Below are 22,068 nucleotides of genomic sequence, written 5' to 3' on the forward strand. Positions count from 1 at the left end.
CCTCCCAAAAAATGGTACAAACTCATCCATGTCCCCCTCCACGGAATGCTTTAGTAAAATACTATTTTATTGGATTTAGTATTTTCTTTTCATCAATAAAAACAATTCGATTTTTAATACTTATGATTAAAAACATTGACATATCAATCCTTAAAATCACTTAAAATTTTTAAAATCTTTGTGATTTTAACAAAACTAAAACAATAAACTTTAAAATAAACGTGCTCAAATCAAATAAACAAAACGTGATAAAAGCAAAAACTGCACACCAACAAAAAAGTCAGATACATTGAAGATAACAGAAAATGCAATAGACAAAATAAAGAAACAATTAAAAAGTAAAATTAAAAAACAAACAAAAAAGTCTAATGCATTTTAAATTAAACCCAAAACGGTCAATGTATCTGACAACAAAATATAACAAAACTATACCAGAAACCCTAAACAATTGTGATTTAAAAACAACTAAGTCTTTAAAAACAATTAAGATTTGTTATTTAAAATCTTCTTTTAAAAACAATCATTCATAAAATCTTTAAAAGATCTTTAAAAGATCTTGGACTCGGGCTCCAGCAGGGGGAACTAACCGTCCCCGGAGGTGGGTCCCATCATGGGATCCTGAGCTCCCCCAGATCTTGTATACGCCAGTTCTTAAAGGCTTCCTCCTTGCCCCTCTGATGGACCTCCAGATTGACGTAGTCTTTTACAAACACCATGCCCCTCCGCGCGATGACGATCGGGTCCAGCTCCTGCTTATTAAACAAACAGATGTTCCGTCCCTCCCACAGTGCCTGCTTCACTGCGCAGACGACACGCCACCAGCACCTCAGGGTTGATGTTGAAATTCCCCTTGCCGGACCGTATAGGATCTGCTGGGCGGTCGCCCGCGCAGGAACGGCGAACCTGTGGAGGAACGGAGAAAACAGGAGCCAGACCCTGTGGGCGGAGGGGCACTCACTAAATATGTGAGCCTCCGTCTCCTTCCCCAAGCAACCCTTATAAGGGCAGGTGTCATAAGGAGCTATGCCCCTTCTGTGCATGAACACTCGTGTGGGGAGACACCGACTCACAGCCATCCAGGAGACATCTTTCTGCGTGTTCGTGAGGCAAACGTGCGTAGCGTTAGCCCAGATAAACCGGCAGGTTTCGGGAGGGAAATCTTCTATCCGGCTGGTCTCCTGGGCAGATCTCATCTGACTACAGATGGTCTTGTAATCCCAGGAGGCCAGCACGGCTTTATGGAGGCCTACTTCGAGCGCAAAGGCTCGGAGCGCCCTGTAGAACGGCGGGGGATCCCACGAGTGCGGCCTGGTGTTGTCCATGGCGCAGAGGCCGAATGGTCTCAGGCTGCTGGCAAAATAAAAGCGGTTCATGAAACTCACTTTCTTGCCAGCAGCCTGGATGTTCTTAACCACATAGGCCAGCCCCTGCGCCTTTATCAGCCGCACAACGTCCGGGACCCCCCTGCCTCCATCCAGGGTACCCTTCACCATCTGCACTCTTTTCAGCCTCTCCATTTTGCTCCCCCAGACAAACCGAAATATAATTCGGGTCACTAGTTTTGCGATACCCTTGTCTGGGGGGAAGATCATTCCTACGTAGAGGAGTATCGGGAAGAGGATGGCCTTTACGACCAGCACCTTACCAGCCATCGTCAAGGTCCTTGTGCTCCAGCCGTGGATCTTCTTTTGGACCTTTGCTATGGCCTCCTCCCAGCTCCGGGTGCCCGTGTTGGTCCCGTCGATCGTGATCCCCAGAACCTTGATAAACGGCTTCACAGGGAACACGGTCGGCGGGCCCCGGCCGACAGGCCATGCCCTGGAGAGGTAGACCTCGCTCTTGGCCTTGTTCACAGCGGCCCCCGTCGCCCTGCAGAAGCCGTCCAGCAGTTCCTCGACCCTGGCCACGGACGGAGCGTCCGTGCAGACCACGGCCACGTCGTCCATATAGGCCAGGGCCTTCAGTTGCTCTCCGCCGGAACCCGGGAGATGGAAACCTGTCACCCGGACGTCCCGGCGGATCGCCTGCATGAACGGCTCCAGGCAGAGGACGTACAGCAGGGCCGACAGGGGACAACCCTGCCGGACCCCCGACCTGACCGGAAATGGTTCGGTCAGGTGGCGGTTCACAAGGACCCTGCTGCTTAGGCCGCTGTAGATGATCTTCACCCACTTCCTCAGGCCAAGAGCGAGACCCATCCTCTCCATAACGAGCTGCAGGTATTCGTGGCCCACTCTGTCGAAGGCTTTCTCCTGGTCCAAGCTGATTAGGACCAGGGGAAGCCCTCTCTCGTTCGAGTAGGCCACGACATCCCTGAGCAGCATGGCGTTGTCGGCCGCCGATCTCCCCCGGGCACCACAGACCTGGTCGGGACCCACGACTTGAGGGAGTGGCCGCTGCAGCCGGAGCGTCAGTGCTTTGGCCAGTATCTTGTAGTCGGTGCACAGGAGGCTGACTGGCCGCCAGTTCCTCAGATCTTTTGGATCTCCCTTCTTGTGAAGAAGGGAGAGGATACTTTTCTTCATCGAAGGGGCCAATCTGCCCTCTCTGTACATCGACCCCAGGACCTGGCCCAGATCTTCCTTAAGCACCTCCCAAAAGATCTTATAGAACTCAGCAGGGATCCCATCGGGACCCGGTGTCCTTCCAGAGTTAAGACTCTTTATCACCTGGGAGAGTTCAGTGGTGGTGATCTCTGGATCCTCCTCCTCCTCCTCGTCCCCCTCATTGCGGGACTCCAACAGGGACAGAAAGTGATGGATCAGATTTTGATCCACCACCTTCTGGTCGTACAACTCCCTGTAGAAATCCCGCACCACTGTCTCAACAGCCTCTCTGCCCTCCACCTCTTGCCCCGAGGAGTCGATCATGGAGGACATTGCAGGCCGCCTCTCCTTCGTTTTCTTGAAGAAGAAGCGGCTGCATTTCTCATCGTCCTCCATGATGCGGACCCTGGAAAGGACCTTGATCTTCTCTTGCTCCTCCCGATAGAGGGCGGAGAGACTCAGTTTGACCCGGGCCACCTCCTCAGCTAGGTCGAAGCCTCTGAGCTGTAAAAGACTCAGGCGCTGGAGGCGGGCGTTTAGATGGAAATATCTCGCCCGCCTCTCGCGAGCTTTCCGTTTCCCCAGCTGAATGAAGTAGCCCTTGGTTCTTTTCTTCATCATCTCCCACCACTCTATGGGAGAATCAAAAAGGTCCTTCAGGGTCCTCCACTCCTCGAGGCGTCTGCTAAAGGTCTTAATCACACGAGGGTCATCGAGCAGAGAGGTGTTGAGCTTCCAGACCCCAGGCCCCGACTCCCGTGTGCTCGGAATGAGCACCTCTGTCGTCAGGAGCCTGTGGTCTGAAAAGAAGACCGCCTCTGAAGACATGGCGGTCCTCTCCAGTGGCTTGCTGAGGAGGACGAGATCTATCCTGGAGAAGGAGGAGCCAGAAGAACTCACCCAGGTGAACAAGGGGACCAGGTCCCGACCTGCGTCGCAGAGTTCAAAGTCCTCCACGAACGCAGCAAGGTCCCTGCTGGATCTATCGTTGCGGGGCTTACTCCGGTCTACATCCCTCAGAGCACAGTTGAAATCACCTGAAATGATAACTGGCAAGGTGCCGATCAGGAGCGGGCGTAGCTGAGGGAGAAAGAGGACTCTCTCTCTCTGGCTGGTGGGGGCATAGACATTGACCAGCCTCAATACAGCCCCCTTGTATTTAAAATCGAGGCTGGCCAGTCTGCCCGCCTCTATAACCTTGAATGTTTTAACTATTAAGAAGGGGTTTTTCAGGAGTACGGCAATCCCGTCCGCTCGGGACACATTGGACCCCGACCAGAAGGATTCTCCTAGGGTCCAAGTGTCCCGGAGATCTTTGTATTCTTTTTGGAACGGGATGCCGCACTCCTGCAAACAGATAATATCCGCCTTCATTCCAGCCAGAGAGTTTAAAACATCGGTCCTCTTTTTCACCTCAGCAATGCTCCTCACATTAATTGAAATAATAGTTAATGCCATAATGGCTGTGAGGGCAATTACCCGCTCCGTAACAATCATGTAAAGAAACCTTTCTCTTCCCCACTCCTCTCTTCTCCCTCACCTAGCTTAGCGCTAGCACCCATCATTTCAATCATTTGCCTCACCGCTTGATCCTCTAGGAAGACTATGGGGGGGGCTCGGCTCCCGCCACCCGGTAAGGCGGGCAAAACTCCACTGGGCTCAGGGCCCGTGGTGCTGGAGGTTCTCCCTGGTTCCTTTGAGGCCGAGGCCCGACGAACAGATGGCAGGGCAGAGGCTTTATGTACAACTGGGGAGAAAACTGTATAGACCCCGCTAGTCGTTCTTTTAACTAATGGTGGGGGAGGGGGTGGTCTCTCCCTTCCCGGCTGTCTGCCGCCGCAGGCCTCCTCCCCCAGCGCCAGTGACCTTGCCATCACGTCCCTGATGTCTTTCTGGGAAAGGACACTGGCGCCGACTCTCGTCTCCTGAGGGCCTGCGGCTCTCCCACTACTGCCGGGAGGGCATACCTGACCCCTCCCCTGGGAGAGTCTCAGTTGTGGGGCAGGAGGAATGTTATTTCTAGGGGGCCTCTCATCTACCAGGCTGCCCACTCGGGGCAGTGGAGAAGGCCCACCACTCTCCTCTCCGGAGTCAGAGTGGGGCGTATAAAAATTTGAGGGAGGGGACTCTGGAGCGGGGGAGGAGCCGGCAGGGGGGGGAGAATCTGCAGAATGAATCCTCTTTTTCATCATACCCCCCCTACCCATGCTCCTCTTCTCAGCCCTCCTTCTCTTCCCCGCTACCACTGTCCACTCTCCCTCTGCCTCCACTTCTGACCCAGAGTCAGAGAGGGAGCCTATGAGGCTCCTGAGGATTGTTTCCTCTCTACCCCCATCTTGGGGTATAACCTTTGGAGGAGCCTCCACTTGATTTTCTCTCTCTCCACCACCCCCGAGGGCCCGCGCCCTATTTGCATAGGAGGAGGGACAATTCCTAAAGAGGTGCCCTCCCCCACCGCACAGGTTGCAGGCCCTCTCCTGCTTGCAGGCCCTGGTCTGATGTTCCCCGCCGCAGACCTTGCACTTAACAACGGTACAGGCTGCGGCTAAATGACCCAGGGCCCCGCAGTTCCTACATAATTTGGGCATGCCATGATAAAAGACAAGCCCCCTATTTGCTCCTAAAACCACGGTGCTTGGTAGATGGCGTACTCCGCCGATGGCGGCCACTTCCACCTGCAGGCGCACCTGCCACCGCCGAGCACCGGTCCAGACCCCATCCTCATCATTAACTCTCCTACTTTCAGACAGGATCTCACAGTGTCTCCTCAGCCATACTTCTACGTCATACTCTGCCACTGCTTCATTGTAAAACTGAATAGTTACAATTTTAATCTCTCTATCTGTCAGGGCGTCGACCACAAAGTCATTCAGGGGCATGCTGTCTTTTTTTTCCCTATACAGGTTCCAAAAACTCTCCAGCACTTGAGGGTTCTTAAAGCTCACCTCGAACACGTCCCTAGGTCCAGGCAGTTTTACCACACAGTTCAGCTCAGAAGGGGCAAAGCCCAGGCCCCTCTGCAGCACGGACCTGCTGAACTCCAGCCGGGTGAGGGCCGCGGTCTCGGCTCCAGCCTCACGGCTGAAGCGCACCGCATTATGGCGCCTCACACCGGCGGTTCGCTGGGCCATGCTGCACTTTCCTACCTTGGAGAAGGGTCGGGAGGCTCTCAATCCGGAGGTCGGGGCAAGTCCACCTGGCTGGGGAGCAGCTTCCACCTCCGGGGCTCTTGCAGGGAGCGGGCCTTGCGGGGAGAAGTCCGGGCCCTGGCTGCAGGAGGCCTCCCTCAGGGACGTTGCCGATCGGCCTGGTCGGTCCCTGGAATCCGAGGCCTCTCCTGGATCCTGGCTGGTGACGTCAGCGGGGAGCAGTCCTGGTCAGGCCGGGCTCCGGGTAGATGGTCGGCCGGGCTTCTGGATGGGACCCACTCCGTGAGGAGTCCTCCGACCCCTCTGGCTAGGTCCCCTGTCGCTCCCGGTCCGTCCCAATCTCCACTCGCCTCGGCCTCCGGACCGCTCCAAGGACCCAGGACTCTGCAGCTCTGTCAACCGGCACCTCCCCGTCTCGTCTGGTCTGGCCTGATGGATCAGCTCCCTGCAAGGAAAAAAGAAAGACTGTCAGATACAGCTCAAAAAGCCCCCTGCTGGACAAAGGTTTCTCTCGCTATTGGAGGGAAACCCGAGTCCAAGATGCTTCCAACCAGCTCCTGGGTGCTCCCTGCGGCCGCAGGCCATGCTCCAGACAGCCGGGAGGGAGGGGGGGGGAGAGGGGGGGTGAGAGAGAGAGAGAGAGAGAGAGAGAGAGAGAGAGAGAGAGAGAGAGAGAGAGAGAGAGAGAGAGAGAGAGAGAGACACACACACACACACTGTTCAATGTGCACACAAGAGAGAGCTCAAAATCATGGACATACAGATCAAAATCGATTCACAATATGAATACTACAATTGTTCATTTCCTGTGTCTTCCTAGCCCAGTCGGCGAGGGAGCTCAGCACCGTGCTGTGCCTTTCTCTGCCTCTCCCTTTACTGCCAGGTCAGTGATGACATCACAGAACTCATCGCTCGGCAGGCTGCAATGACATCACAAAGCACGTACATTCTATCACGGCAGGCAGGCTTTTTTGTCTTTCTTTCAACCCAAGAATGATAAGGAGGTGCGTGCACCTTTCCCGGAAACACTGCAATACCGGGCCGATGCGTAAAGCGGGTGGAGCAAGCTCCCTCTCCGACTCCCCGTTGCAAAAATCCGTTTAATATGTTGTCCCCACATGGGGGACGTATCAGATATTAAACTGATAAGAACAGATACTACACTTGATCTTAGCCAAAAGGCCGAGAAGCGATACCTGCAATGGGCTCCCCCCAGAACGCCAGCGGCACAGGCCAGGAGGTAGCACCCCAGGAGGGGGCGCCACCGGCAGGGCTGCTACCGCTGCTGGGTACCCTAGCAAGCTTATTTGCTTGACATTGACCACCTCCACCTTATATGCCTGATCTGCTGTTCACCTGGATCACAGCTCCGCCCCAACAGGGCAGAGCCTCCCAAAAAATGGTACAAACTCATCCATGTCCCCCTCCACGGAATGCTTTAGTAAAAGGCGAAAGCGTTATGCGTATTGAAGGGAAACCCGAGTCCAAGATGCTTCCAACCAGCTCCTGGGTGCTCCCTGCGGCCGCAGGCCATGCTCCAGACAGCCGGGAGGGAGGGGGGGGGAGAGGGGGGGAGAGAGAGAGAGAGAGAGAGAGAGAGAGAGAGAGAGAGAGAGAGAGAGAGAGAGAGAGAGAGAGAGAGAGACACACACACACACACACACTGTTCAATGTGCACACAAGAGAGAGCTCAAAATCATGGACATACAGATCAAAATCGATTCACAATATGAATACTACAATTGTTCATTTCCTGTGTCTTCCTAGCCCAGTCGGCGAGGGAGCTCAGCACCGTGCTGTGCCTTTCTCTGCCTCTCCCTTTACTGCCAGGTCAGTGATGACATCACAGAACTCATCGCTCGGCAGGCTGCAATGACATCACAAAGCACGTACATTCTATCACGGCAGGCAGGCTTTTTTGTCTTTCTTTCAACCCAAGAATGATAAGGAGGTGCGTGCACCTTTCCCGGAAACACTGCAATACCGGGCCGATGCGTAAAGCGGGTGGAGCAAGCTCCCTCTCCGACTCCCCGTTGCAAAAATCCGTTTAATATGTTGTCCCCACATGGGGGACGTATCAGATATTAAACTGATAAGAACAGATACTATTTTATTGGATTTAGTATTTTCTTTTCATCAATAAAAACAATTCAATTTTTAATACTTATGATTAAAAACATTGACATATCAATCCTTAAAATCACTTAAAATTTTTAAAATCTTGTGATTTTTAACCAAACTAAAACAATAAACTTTAAAATAAACGTGCTCAAATCAAATAAACAAAACGTGATAAAAGCAAAAAATTGCACACCAACAAAAGAGTCAGATACATTGAAAATAACTGAAAATGCATTGAACAAATTAAAAAAACAATTAAAAAGGAAAAAATAAAAAACAAACAAAAAAAGTCCAATGCATTTTAAATTAAACCAAAAAACGGTCAATGTATCTGACAACAAAATATAACAAAACTATACATAAAAACCCTAAACAATGTGATTTAAAAACAACTAAATCTTTAAAAACAATTAAGATTTGTTATTTAAAATCTTCTTTTAAAAACAATCATTCATAAAATCTTTAAAAGATCTTTAAAAGATCTTGGACTCGGGCTCCAGCAGGGGGAACTAACCGTCCCCGGAGGTGGGTCCCATCATGGGATCCTGAGCTCCCCCAGATCTTGTATACGCCAGTTCTTAAAGGCTTCCTCCTTGCCCCTCTGATGGACCTCCAGATTGACGTAGTCTTTTACAAACACCATGCCCCTCCGCGCGATGACGATCGGGTCCAGCTCCTGCTTATTAAACAAACAGATGTTCCGTCCCTCCCACAGTGCCTGCTTCACTGCGCAGACGACACGCCACCAGCACCTCAGGGTTGATGTTGAAATTCCCCTTGCCGGACCGTATAGGATCTGCTGGGCGGTCGCCCGCGCAGGAACGGCGAACCTGTGGAGGAACGGAGAAAACAGGAGCCAGACCCTGTGGGCGGAGGGGCACTCACTAAATATGTGAGCCTCCGTCTCCTTCCCCAAGCAACCCTTATAAGGGCAGGTGTCATAAGGAGCTATGCCCCTTCTGTGCATGAACACTCGGGTGGGGAGACACCGACTCACAGCCATCCAGGAGACATCTTTCTGCGTGTTCGTGAGGCAAACGTGCGTAGCGTTAGCCCAGATAAACCGGCAGGTTTCGGGAGGGAAATCTTCTATCCGGCTGGTCTCCTGGGCAGATCTCATCTGACTACAGATGGTCTTATAATCCCAGGAGGCCAGCACGACTTTATGGAGGCCTACTTCGAGCGCAAAGGCTCGGAGCGCCCTGTAGAACGGCGGGGGATCCCACGAGTGCGGCCTGGTGTTGTCCATGGCGCAGAGGCCGAATGGTCTCAGGCTGCTGGCAAAATAAAAGCGGTTCATGAAACTCACCTTCTTGCCAGCAGCCTGGATGTTCTTAACCACATAGGCCAGCCCCTGCGCCTTTATCAGCCGCACAACGTCCGGGACCCCCCTGCCTCCATCCAGGGTACCCTTCACCATCTGCACTCTTTTCAGCCTCTCCATTTTGCTCCCCCAGACAAACCGAAATATAATTCGGGTCACTAGTTTTGCGATACCCTTGTCTGGGGGGAAGATCATTCCTACGTAGAGGAGTATCGGGAAGAGGATGGCCTTTACGACCAGCACCTTACCAGCCATCGTCAAGGTCCTTGTGCTCCAGCCGTGGATCTTCTTTTGGACCTTTGCTATGGCCTCCTCCCAGCTCCGGGTGCCCGTGTTGGTCCCGTCGATCGTGATCCCCAGAACCTTGATAAACGGCTTCACAGGGAACACGGTCGGCGGGCCCCGGCCGACAGGCCATGCCCTGGAGAGGTAGACCTCGCTCTTGGCCTTGTTCACAGCGGCCCCCGTCGCCCTGCAGAAGCCGTCCAGCAGTTCCTCGACCCTGGCCACGGACGGAGCGTCCGTGCAGACCACGGCCACGTCGTCCATATAGGCCAGGGCCTTCAGTTGCTCTCCGCCGGAACCCGGGAGATGGAAACCTGTCACCCGGACGTCCCGGCGGATCGCCTGCATGAACGGCTCCAGGCAGAGGACGTACAGCAGGGCCGACAGGGGACAACCCTGCCGGACCCCCGACCTGACCGGAAATGGTTCGGTCAGGTGGCGGTTCACAAGGACCCTGCTGCTTAGGCCGCTGTAGATGATCTTCACCCACTTCCTCAGGCCAAGAGCGAGACCCATCCTCTCCATAACGAGCTGCAGGTATTCGTGGCCCACTCTGTCGAAGGCTTTCTCCTGGTCCAAGCTGATTAGGACCAGGGGAAGCCCTCTCTCGTTCGAGTAGGCCACGACATCCCTGAGCAGCATGGCGTTGTCGGCCGCCGATCTCCCCCGGGCACCACAGACCTGGTCGGGACCCACGACTTGAGGGAGTGGCCGCTGCAGCCGGAGCGTCAGTGCTTTGGCCAGTATCTTGTAGTCGGTGCACAGGAGGCTGACTGGCCGCCAGTTCCTCAGATCTTTTGGGTCTCCCTTCTTGTGAAGAAGGGAGAGGATACTTTTCTTCATCGAAGGGGCCAATCTGCCCTCTCTGTACATCGACCCCAGTACCTGGCCCAGATCTTCCTTAAGCACCTCCCAAAAGATCTTATAGAACTCAGCAGGGATCCCATCGGGACCCGGTGTCCTTCCAGAGTTAAGACTCTTTATCACCTGGGAGAGTTCAGTGGTGGTGATCTCTGGATCCTCCTCCTCCTCCTCGTCCCCCTCATTGCGGGACTCCAACAGGGACAGAAAGTGATGGATCAGATTTTGATCCACCACCTTCTGGTCGTACAACTCCCTGTAGAAATCCCGCACCACTGTCTCAACAGCCTCTCTGCCCTCCACCTCTTGCCCCGAGGAGTCGATCATGGAGGACATTGCAGGCCGCCTCTCCTTCGTTTTCTTGAAGAAGAAGCGGCTGCATTTCTCATCGTCCTCCATGATGCGGACCCTGGAAAGGACCTTGATCTTTTCTTGCTCCTCCCGATAGAGGGCGGAGAGACTCAGTTTGACCCGGGCCACCTCCTCAGCTAGGTCGAAGCCTCTGAGCTGTAAAAGACTCAGGCGCTGGAGGCGGGCGTTTAGATGGGAATATCTCGCCCGCCTCTCGCGAGCTTTCCGTTTCCCCAGCTGAATGAAGTAGCCCTTGGTTCTTTTCTTCATCATCTCCCACCACTCTATGGGAGAATCAAAAAGGTCCTTCAGGGTCCTCCACTCCTCGAGGCGTCTGCTAAAGGTCTTAATCACACGAGGGTCATCGAGCAGAGAGGTGTTGAGCTTCCAGACCCCAGGCCCCGACTCCCGTGTGCTCGGAATGAGCACCTCTGTCGTCAGGAGCCTGTGGTCTGAAAAGAAGACCGCCTCCGAAGACATGGCGGTCCTCTCCAGTGGCTTGCTGAGGAGGACGAGATCTATCCTGGAGAAGGAGGAGCCAGAAGAACTCACCCAGGTGAACAAGGGGACCAGGTCCCGACCTGCGTCGCAGAGTTCAAAGTCCTCCACGAACGCAGCGAGGTCCCTGCTGGATCTATCGTTGCGGGGCTTACTCCGGTCTACATCCCTCAGAGCACAGTTGAAATCACCTGAAATGATAACTGGCAAGGTGCCGATCAGGAGCGGGCGTAGCTGAGGGAGAAAGAGGACTCTCTCTCTCTGGCTGGTGGGGGCATAGACATTGACCAGCCTCAATACAGCCCCCTTGTATTTAAAATCGAGGCTGGCCAGTCTGCCCGCCTCTATTACCTTAAATGTTTTAACTATTAAAAAGGGGTTTTTCAGGAGTACGGCAATCCCGTCCGCTCGGGACACATTGGACCCCGACCAGAAGGATTCTCCTAGGGTCCAAGTGTCCCGGAGATCTTTATATTCTTTTTGGAACGGGATGCCGCACTCCTGCAAACAAATAATGTCTGCCTTCATTCCAGCCAGAGAGTTTAAAACATCGGTCCTCTTTTTCACCTCAGCAATGCTCCTCACATTGATTGAAATAATGGTTAATGCCATAATGGCTGTGAGGGCAATTACCCGCTCCGTAACAATCATGTAAAGAAACCTTTCTCTTCCCCACTCCTCTCTTCTCCCTCACCTAGCTTAGCGCTAGCACCCATCATTTCAATCATTTGCCTCACCGCTTGATCCTCTAGGAAGACTATGGGGGGGGCTCGGCTCCCGCCACCCGGTAAGGCGGGCAAAACTCCACTGGGCTCAGGGCCCGTGGTGCTGGAGGTTCTCCCTGGTTCCTTTGCGGCCGAGGCCCGACGAACAGATGGCAGGGCAGAGGCTTTATGTACAACTGGGGAGAAAACTGTGTAGACCCCGCTAGTTGTTCTTTTAACTAATGGTGGGGGAGGGGGTGGTCTCTCCCTTCCCGGCTGTCTGCCGCCGCAGGCCTCTTCCCCCAGCGCCAGTGACCTTGCCATCACGTCCCTGATGTCTTTCTGGGAAAGGACACTGGCGCCGACTCTCGTCTCCTGAGGGCCTGCGGCTCTCCCACTACTGCCGGGAGGGCATACCTGACCCCTCCCCTGGGAGAGTCTCAGTTGTGGGGCAGGAGGAATGTTATTTCTAGGGGGCCTCTCATCTACCAGGCTGCCCACTCGGGGCAGTGGAGAAGGCCCACCACTCTCCTCTCCGGAGTCAGAGTGGGGCGTATAAAAATTTGAGGGAGGGGACTCTGGAGCGGGGGAGGAGCCGGCAGGGGGGGGAGAATCTGCAGAATGAATCCTCTTTTTCATCATACCCCCCCTACCCATGCTCCTCTTCTCAGCCCTCCTTCTCTTCCCCGCTACCACTGTCCACTCTCCCTCTGCCTCCACTTCTGACCCAGAGTCAGAGAGGGAGCCTATGAGGCTCCTGAGGATTGTTTCCTCTCTACCCCCATCTTGGGGTATCACCTTTGGAGGAGCCTCCACTTGGTTTTCTCTCTCTCCACCACCCCCGAGGGCCCGCGCCCTATTTGCATAGGAGGAGGGACAATTCCTAAAGAGGTGCCCTCCCCCACCGCACAGGTTGCAGGCCCTCTCCTGCTTGCAGGCCCTGGTCTGATGTTCCCCGCCGCAGACCTTGCACTTAACAACGGTACAGGCTGCGGCTAAATGACCCAGGGCCCCGCAGTTCCTACATAATTTGGGCATGCCATGATAAAAGACAAGCCCCCTATTTGCTCCTAAAACCACGGTGCTTGGTAGATGGCGTACTCCGCCGATGGCGGCCACTTCCACCTGCAGGCGCACCTGCCACCGCCGAGCACCGGTCCAGACCCCATCCTCATCATTAACTCTCCTACTTTCAGACAGGATCTCACAGTGTCTCCTCAGCCATACTTCTACGTCATACTCTGCCACTGCTTCATTGTAAAACTGAATAGTTACAATTTTAATCTCTCTATCTGTCAGGGCGTCGACCACAAAGTCATTCAGGGGCATGCTGTCTTTTTTTTCCCTATACAGGTTCCAAAAACTCTCCAGCACTTGAGGGTTCTTAAAGCTCACCTCGAACACGTCCCTAGGTCCAGGCAGTTTCACCACACAGTTCAGCTCAGAAGGGGCAAAGCCCAGGCCCCTCTGCAGCACGGACCTGCTGAACTCCAGCCGGGTGAGGGCCGCGGTCTCGGCTCCAGCCTCACGGCTGAAGCGCACCGCATTATGGCGCCTCACACCGGCGGTTCGCTGGGCCATGCTGCACTTTCCTACCTTGGAGAAGGGTCGGGAGGCTCTCAATCCGGAGGTCGGGGCAAGTCCACCTGGCTGGGGAGCAGCTTCCACCTCCGGGGCTCTTGCAGGGAGCGGGCCTTGCGGGGAGAAGTCCGGGCCCTGGCTGCAGGAGGCCTCCCTCAGGGACGTTGCCGATCGGCCTGGTCGGTCCCTGGAATCCGAGGCCTCTCCTGGATCCTGGCTGGTGACGTCAGCGGGGAGCAGTCCTGGTCAGGCCGGGCTCCGGGTAGATGGTCGGCCGGGCTTCTGGATGGGACCCACTCCGTGAGGAGTCCTCCGACCCCTCTGGCTAGGTCCCCTGTCGCTCCCGGTCCGTCCCAATCTCCACTCGCCTCGGCCTCCGGACCGCTCCAAGGACCCAGGACTCTGCAGCTCTGTCAACCGGCACCTCCCCGTCTCGTCTGGTCTGGCCTGATGGATCAGCTCCCTGCAAGGAAAAAAGAAGACTGTCAAGTACAGTTCAAAAGCCCCCTGCTGGACAAAGGTTTCTCTCGCTATTGGAGGGAAACCCGAGTCCAAGATGCTTCCAACCAGCTCCTGGGTGCTCCCTGCGGCCGCAGGCCATGCTCCAGACAGCCGGGAGGGAGGGGGGGGGAGAGGGGGGGAGAGAGAGACACACACACACACACACACACTGTTCAATGTGCACACAAGAGAGAGCTCAAAATCATGGACATACAGATCAAAATCGATTCACAATATGAATACTACAATTGTTCATTTCCTGTGTCTTCCTAGCCCAGTCGGCGAGGGAGCTCAGCACCGTGCTGTGCCTTTCTCTGCCTCTCCCTTTACTGCCAGGTCAGTGATGACATCACAGAACTCATCGCTCGGCAGGCTGCAATGACATCACAAAGCACGTACATTCTATCACGGCAGGCAGGCTTTTTTGTCTTTCTTTCAACCCAAGAATGATAAGGAGGTGCGTGCACCTTTCCCGGAAACACTGCAATACCGGGCCGATGCGTAAAGCGGGTGGAGCAAGCTCCCTCTCCGACTCCCCGTTGCAAAAATCCGTTTAATATGTTGTCCCCACATGGGGGACGTATCAGATATTAAACTGATAAGAACAGATACTACACTTGATCTTAGCCAAAAGGCCGAGAAGCGATACCTGCAATGGGCTCCCCCCAGAACGCCAGCGGCACAGGCCAGGAGGTAGCACCCCAGGAGGGGGCGCCACCGGCAGGGCTGCTACCGCTGCTGGGTACCCTAGCAAGCTTATTTGCTTGACATTGACCACCTCCACCTTATATGCCTGATCTGCTGTTCACCTGGATCACAGCTCCGCCCCAACAGGGCAGAGCCTCCCAAAAAATGGTACAAACTCATCCATGTCCCCCTCCACGGAATGCTTTAGTAAAATACTGTTTATTAGGTTTAGTATTTTTACATTTCTTAAAATAGAACAATTTCAATTTTAATACTTATGATTAAAATCGTTTAAAATATCAGTTCTTAAAATCACTTAAAATTTTTAAAATCTTGTGATTTTTTTAACAAAACTAAAACAATAAACTTTAAAATAAACGTGCTCAAATCAAATAAACAAAACGTGATAAAAGCAAAAACTGCACACCAACAAAATAGTCAAATACATTGAAGATAACAGAAAATGCAATAGACAAAATAAAGAAACAATTAAAAAGTAAAAATAAAAAACAAACAAAAAAGTCTAATGCATTTTAAATTAAACCAAAAAACGGTCAATGTATTTGACAAAAAAATATAACAAAACTATACCTAAAAAGCCCTAAACAATGTGATTTAAAAACAACTAAATCTTTAAAAACAATTAAGATTCATTATTTAAAATCTTCTTTTAAAAACAATCATTCATAAAATCTTTAAAAGATCTTGGACTCGGGCTCCAGCAGGGGGAACTAACCGTCCCCGGAGGTGGGTCCCATCACGGGATCCTGAGCTCCCCCAGATCTTGTATGCGCCAGTTCTTAAAGGCTTCCTCCTTGCCCCTCTGATGGACCTCCAGATTGACGTAGTCTTTTACAAACACCATGCCCCTCCGCGCGATGACGATAGGGTCCAGCTCCTGCTTATTAAACAAACAGATGTTCCGTCCCTCCCACAGTGCCTGCTTCACTGCGCAGACGACACGCCACCAGCACCTCAGGGTTGATGTTGAAATTCCCCTTGCCGGACCGTATAGGATCTGCTGGGCGGTCGCCCGCGCAGGAACGGCGAACCTGTGGAGGAACGGAGAAAACAGGAGCCAGACCCTGTGGGCGGAGGGGCACTCACTAAAAATGTGAGCCTCCGTCTCCTTCCCCAAGCAACCCTTATAGGGGCAGGTGTCATAAGGAGCTATGCCCCTTCTGTGCATAAACACTCGGGTGGGGAGACACCGACTCACAGCCATCCAGGAGACATCTTTCTGCGTGTTCGTGAGGCAAACGTGCGTAGCGTTAGCCCAGATAAACCGGCAGGTTTCGGGAGGGAAATCTTCTATCCGGCTGGTCTCCTGGGCAGATCTCATCTGACTACAGATGGTCTTATAATCCCAGGAGGCCAGCACGACTTTATGGAGGCCTACTTCGAGCGCAAAGGCTCGGAGCGCCCTGTAGAACGGCGGGGGATCCCACGAGTGCGGCCTGGTGTTGTCCATGGCGCAGAGGCCGAATGGTCTCAGGCTGCTGGCAAAATAAAAGCGGTTCATGAAACTCACTTTCTTGCCAGCAGCCTGGATGTTCTTAACCACATAGGCCAGCCCCTGCGCCTTTATCAGCCGCACAACGTCCGGGACCCCCCTGCCTCCATCCAGGGTACCCTTCACCATCTGCACTCTTTTCAGCCTCTCCATTTTGCTCCCCCAGACAAACCGAAATATAATTCGGGTCACTAGTTTTGCGATACCCTTGTCTGGGGGGAAGATCATTCCTACGTAGAGGAGTATCGGGAAGAGGATGGCCTTTACGACCAGCACCTTACCAGCCATCGTCAAGGTCCTTGTGCTCCAGCCGTGGATCTTCCTTTGGACCTTTGCTATGGCCTCCTCCCAGCTCCGGGTGCCCGTGTTGGTCCCGTCGATCGTGATCCCCAGAACCTTGATAAACGGCTTCACAGGGAACACGGTCGGCGGGCCCCGGCCGACAGGCCATGCCCTGGAGAGGTAGACCTCGCTCTTGGCCTTATTCACAGCGGCCCCCGTCGCCCTGCAGAAGCCGTCCAGCAGTTCCTCGACCCTGGCCACGGACGGAGCGTCCGTGCAGACCACGGCCACGTCGTCCATATAGGCCAGGGCCTTCAGTTGCTCTCCGCCGGAACCCGGGAGATGGAAACCTGTCACCCGGACGTCCCGGCGGATCGCCTGCATGAACGGCTCCAAGCAGAGGACGTACAGCAGGGCCGACAGGGGACAACCCTGCCGGACCCCCGACCTGACCGGAAATGGTTCGGTCAGGTGGCGGTTCACAAGGACCCTGCTGCTTAGGCCGCTGTAGATGATCTTGACCCACCTCCTCAGGCCAAGAGCGAGACCCATCCTCTCCATAACGAGCTGCAGGTATTCGTGGCCCACTCTGTCGAAGGCTTTCTCCTGGTCCAAGCTGATTAGGACCAGGGGAAGCCCTCTCTCGTTCGAGTAGGCCACGACATCCCTGAGCAGCATGGCGTTGTCGGCCGCCGATCTCCCCCGGGCACCACAGACCTGGTCGGGACCCACGACTTGAGGGAGTGGCCGCTGCAGCCGGAGCGTCAGTGCTTTGGCCAGTATCTTGTAGTCGGTGCACAGGAGGCTGACTGGCCGCCAGTTCCTCAGATCTTTTGGGTCTCCCTTCTTGTGAAGAAGGGAGAGGATACTTTTCTTCATCGAAGGGGCCAATCTGCCCTCTCTGTACATCGACCCCAGGACCTGGCCCAGATCTTCCTTAAGCACCTCCCAAAAGATCTTATAGAACTCAGCAGGGATCCCATCGGGACCCGGTGTCCTTCCAGAGTTAAGACTCTTTATCACCTGGGAGAGTTCAGTGGTGGTGATCTCTGGATCCTCCTCCTCCTCCTCGTCCCCCTCATTGCGGGACTCCAACAGGGACAGAAAGTGATGGATCAGATTTTGATCCACCACCTTCTGGTCGTACAACTCCCTGTAGAAATCCCGCACCACTGTCTCAACAGCCTCTCTGCCCTCCACCTCTTGCCCCGAGGAGTCGATCATGGAGGACATTGCAGGCCGCCTCTCCTTCGTTTTCTTGAAGAAGAAGCGGCTGCATTTCTCATCGTCCTCCATGATGCGGACCCTGGAAAGGACCTTGATCTTCTCTTGCTCCTCCCGATAGAGGGCGGAGAGACTCAGTTTGACCCGGGCCACCTCCTCAGCTAGGTCGAAGCCTCTGAGCTGTAAAAGACTCAGGCGCTGGAGGCGGGCGTTTAGATGGGAATATCTCGCCCGCCTCTCGCGAGCTTTCCGTTTCCCCAGCTGAATGAAGTAGCCCTTGGTTCTTTTCTTCATCATCTCCCACCACTCTATGGGAGAATCAAAAAGGTCCTTCAGGGTCCTCCACTCCTCGAGGCGTCTGCTAAAGGTCTTAATCACACGAGGGTCATCGAGCAGAGAGGTGTTGAGCTTCCAGACCCCAGGCCCCGACTCCCGTGTGCTCGGAATGAGCACCTCTGTCGTCAGGAGCCTGTGGTCTGAAAAGAAGACCGCCTCCGAAGACATGGCGGTCCTCTCCAGTGGCTTGCTGAGGAGGACGAGATCTATCCTGGAGAAGGAGGAGCCAGAAGAACTCACCCAGGTGAACAAGGGGACCAGGTCCCGACCTGCGTCGCAGAGTTCAAAGTCCTCCACGAACGCAGCGAGGTCCCTGCTGGATCTATCGTTGCGGGGCTTACTCCGGTCTACATCCCTCAGAGCACAGTTGAAATCACCTGAAATGATAACTGGCAAGGTGCCGATCAGGAGCGGGCGTAGCTGAGGGAGAAAGAGGACTCTCTCTCTCTGGCTGGTGGGGGCATAGACATTGACCAGCCTCAATACAGCCCCCTTGTATTTAAAATCGAGGCTGGCCAGTCTGCCCGCCTCTATAACCTTGAATGTTTTAACTATTAAGAAGGGGTTTTTCAGGAGTACGGCAATCCCGTCCGCTCGGGACACATTGGACCCCGACCAGAAGGATTCTCCTAGGGTCCAAGTGTCCCGGAGATCTTTGTATTCTTTTTGGAACGGGATGCCGCACTCCTGCAAACAAATAATATCCGCCTTCATTCCAGCCAGAGAGTTTAAAACATCGGTCCTCTTTTTCACCTCAGCAATGCTCCTCACATTAATTGAAATAATGGTTAATGCCATAATGGCTGTGAGGGCAATTACCCGCTCCGTAACAATCATGTAAAGAAACCTTTCTCTTCCCCACTCCTCTCTTCTCCCTCACCTAGCTTAGCGCTAGCACCCATCATTTCAATCATTTGCCTCACCGCTTGATCCTCTAGGAAGACTATGGGGGGGGCTCGGCTCCCGCCACCCGGTAAGGCGGGCAAAACTCCACTGGGCTCAGGGCCCGTGGTGCTGGAGGTTCTCCCTGGTTCCTTTGAGGCCGAGGCCCGACGAACAGATGGCAGGGCAGAGGCTTTATGTACAACTGGGGAGAAAACTGTATAGACCCCGCTAGTCGTTCTTTTAACTAATGGTGGGGGAGGGGGTGGTCTCTCCCTTCCCGGCTGTCTGCCGCCGCAGGCCTCCTCCCCCAGCGCCAGTGACCTTGCCATCACGTCCCTGATGTCTTTCTGGGAAAGGACACTGGCGCCGACTCTCGTCTCCTGAGGACCTGCGGCTCTCCCACTACTGCCGGGAGGGCATACCTGACCCCTCCCCTGGGAGAGTCTCAGTTGTGGGGCAGGAGGAATGTTATTTCTAGGGGGCCTCTCATCTACCAGGCTGCCCACTCGGGGCAGTGGAGAAGGCCCACCACTCTCCTCTCCGGAGTCAGAGTGGGGTGTATAAAAATTAGAGGGAGGGGACTCTGGAGCGGGGGAGGAGCCGGCAGGGGGGGGAGAATCTGCAGAATGAATCCTCTTTTTCATCATACCCCCCCTACCCATGCTCCTCTTCTCAGCCCTCCTTCTCTTCCCCGCTACCACTGTCCACTCTCCCTCTGCCTCCACTTCTGACCCAGAGTCAGAGAGGGAGCCTATGAGGCTCCTGAGGATTGTTTCCTCTCTACCCCCATCTTGGGGTATCACCTTTGGAGGAGCCTCCGCTTGGTTTTCTCTCTCTCCACCACCCCCGAGGGCCCGCGCCCTATTTGCATAGGAGGAGGGACAATTCCTAAAGAGGTGCCCTCCCCCACCGCACAGGTTGCAGGCCCTCTCCTGCTTGCAGGCCCTGGTCTGATGTTCCCCGCCGCAGACCTTGCACTTAACAACGGTACAGGCTGCGGCTAAATGACCCAGGGCCCCGCAGTTCCTACATAATTTGGGCATGCCATGATAAAAGACAAGCCCCCTATTTGCTCCTAAAACCACGGTGCTTGGTAGATGGCGTACTCCGCCGATGGCGGCCACTTCCACCTGCAGGCGCACCTGCCACCGCCGAGCACCGGTCCAGACCCCATCCTCATCATTAACTCTCCTACTTTCAGACAGGATCTCACAGTGTCTCCTCAGCCATACTTCTACGTCATACTCTGCCACTGCTTCGTTGTAAAACTGAATAGTTACAATTTTAATCTCTCTATCCGTCAGGCTTTAGTAAAAGGCGAAAGCGTTATGCGTATTGAAGGGAAACCCGAGTCCAAGATGCTTCCAACCAGCTCCTGGGTGCTCCCTGCGGCCGCAGGCCATGCTCCAGACAGCCGGGAGGGAGGGGGGGGGAGAGGGGGGGAGAGAGAGAGAGAGAGAGAGAGAGAGAGAGAGAGAGAGAGAGAGAGAGAGAGAGAGAGAGAGAGAGAGAGACACACACACACACACACACACACACTGTTCAATGTGCACACAAGAGAGAGCTCAAAATCATGGACATACAGATCAAAATCGATTCACAATATGAATACTACAATTGTTCATTTCCTGTGTCTTCCTAGCCCAGTCGGCGAGGGAGCTCAGCACCGTGCTGTGCCTTTCTCTGCCTCTCCCTTTACTGCCAGGTCAGTGATGACATCACAGAACTCATCGCTCGGCAGGCTGCAATGACATCACAAAGCACGTACATTCTATCACGGCAGGCAGGCTTTTTTGTCTTTCTTTCAACCCAAGAATGATAAGGAGGTGCGTGCACCTTTCCCGGAAACACTGCAATACCGGGCCGATGCGTAAAGCGGGTGGAGCAAGCTCCCTCTCCGACTCCCCGTTGCAAAAATCCGTTTAATATGTTGTCCCCACATGGGGGACGTATCAGATATTAAACTGATAAGAACAGATACTACACTTGATCTTAGCCAAAAGGCCGAGAAGCGATACCTGCAATGGGCTCCCCCCAGAACGCCAGCGGCACAGGCCAGGAGGTAGCACCCCAGGAGGGGGCGCCACCGGCAGGGCTGCTACCGCTGCTGGGTACCCTAGCAAGCTTATTTGCTTGACATTGACCACCTCCACCTTATATGCCTGATCTGCTGTTCACCTGGATCACAGCTCCGCCCCAACAGGGCAGAGCCTCCCAAAAAATGGTACAAACTCATCCATGTCCCCCTCCACGGAATGCTTTAGTAAAAGGCGAAAGCGTTATGCGTATTGAAGGGAAACCCGAGTCCAAGATGCTTCCAACCAGCTCCTGGGTGCTCCCTGCGGCCGCAGGCCATGCTCCAGACAGCCGGGAGGGAGGGGGGGGGAGAGGGGGGGAGAGAGAGAGAGAGAGAGAGAGAGAGAGAGAGAGAGAGAGAGAGAGAGAGAGAGAGAGAGAGAGAGACACACACACACACACACACTGTTCAATGTGCACACAAGAGAGAGCTCAAAATCATGGACATACAGATCAAAATCGATTCACAATATGAATACTACAATTGTTCATTTCCTGTGTCTTCCTAGCCCAGTCGGCGAGGGAGCTCAGCACCGTGCTGTGCCTTTCTCTGCCTCTCCCTTTACTGCCAGGTCAGTGATGACATCACAGAACTCATCGCTCGGCAGGCTGCAATGACATCACAAAGCACGTACATTCTATCACGGCAGGCAGGCTTTTTTGTCTTTCTTTCAACCCAAGAATGATAAGGAGGTGCGTGCACCTTTCCCGGAAACACTGCAATACCGGGCCGATGCGTAAAGCGGGTGGAGCAAGCTCCCTCTCCGACTCCCCGTTGCAAAAATCCGTTTAATATGTTGTCCCCACATGGGGGACGTATCAGATATTAAACTGATAAGAACAGATACTACACTTGATCTTAGCCAAAAGGCCGAGAAGCGATACCTGCAATGGGCTCCCCCCAGAACGCCAGCGGCACAGGCCAGGAGGTAGCACCCCAGGAGGGGGCGCCACCGGCAGGGCTGCTACCGCTGCTGGGTACCCTAGCAAGCTTATTTGCTTGACATTGACCACCTCCACCTTATATGCCTGATCTGCTGTTCACCTGGATCACAGCTCCGCCCCAACAGGGCAGAGCCTCCCAAAAAATGGTACAAACTCATCCATGTCCCCCTCCACGGAATGCTTTAGTAAAATACTATTT

At 54.1% G+C, this 22,068-nt stretch overlaps 7 non-coding genes across 7 annotated transcripts; all 7 read right to left on the minus strand.

Annotated features, from left to right (window-relative positions):
* Positions 1-6,698: 6,698 nt before the first annotated feature.
* LOC136732683 (U2 spliceosomal RNA) lies at positions 6,699-6,889 on the minus strand. The gene has a single exon (XR_010809968.1). It is a non-coding gene; the product is annotated as a U2 spliceosomal RNA (small nuclear RNA).
* Positions 6,890-7,065: 176 nt separating this feature from the next.
* LOC136732684 (U5 spliceosomal RNA) lies at positions 7,066-7,181 on the minus strand. The gene has a single exon (XR_010809969.1). It is a non-coding gene; the product is annotated as a U5 spliceosomal RNA (small nuclear RNA).
* A 464-nt stretch (positions 7,182-7,645) lies between these two features.
* Positions 7,646-7,845, minus strand: LOC136732689 (U2 spliceosomal RNA). Its single transcript, XR_010809974.1, has one exon. It is a non-coding gene; the product is annotated as a U2 spliceosomal RNA (small nuclear RNA).
* A 6,532-nt stretch (positions 7,846-14,377) lies between these two features.
* Positions 14,378-14,568, minus strand: LOC136732686 (U2 spliceosomal RNA). The gene has a single exon (XR_010809971.1). It is a non-coding gene; the product is annotated as a U2 spliceosomal RNA (small nuclear RNA).
* A 6,105-nt stretch (positions 14,569-20,673) lies between these two features.
* Positions 20,674-20,864, minus strand: LOC136732687 (U2 spliceosomal RNA). Its single transcript, XR_010809972.1, has one exon. It is a non-coding gene; the product is annotated as a U2 spliceosomal RNA (small nuclear RNA).
* A 176-nt stretch (positions 20,865-21,040) lies between these two features.
* On the minus strand, positions 21,041-21,156 carry LOC136732685 (U5 spliceosomal RNA). The gene has a single exon (XR_010809970.1). It is a non-coding gene; the product is annotated as a U5 spliceosomal RNA (small nuclear RNA).
* Positions 21,157-21,616: 460 nt separating this feature from the next.
* Positions 21,617-21,807, minus strand: LOC136732688 (U2 spliceosomal RNA). Its single transcript, XR_010809973.1, has one exon. It is a non-coding gene; the product is annotated as a U2 spliceosomal RNA (small nuclear RNA).
* Between the last annotated feature and the right edge of the window lie 261 nt (positions 21,808-22,068).

This window comes from Amia ocellicauda, unplaced genomic scaffold (assembly GCF_036373705.1).
Source record: "Amia ocellicauda isolate fAmiCal2 unplaced genomic scaffold, fAmiCal2.hap1 HAP1_SCAFFOLD_348, whole genome shotgun sequence".
Taxonomy (NCBI): domain Eukaryota; kingdom Metazoa; phylum Chordata; class Actinopteri; order Amiiformes; family Amiidae; genus Amia; species Amia ocellicauda.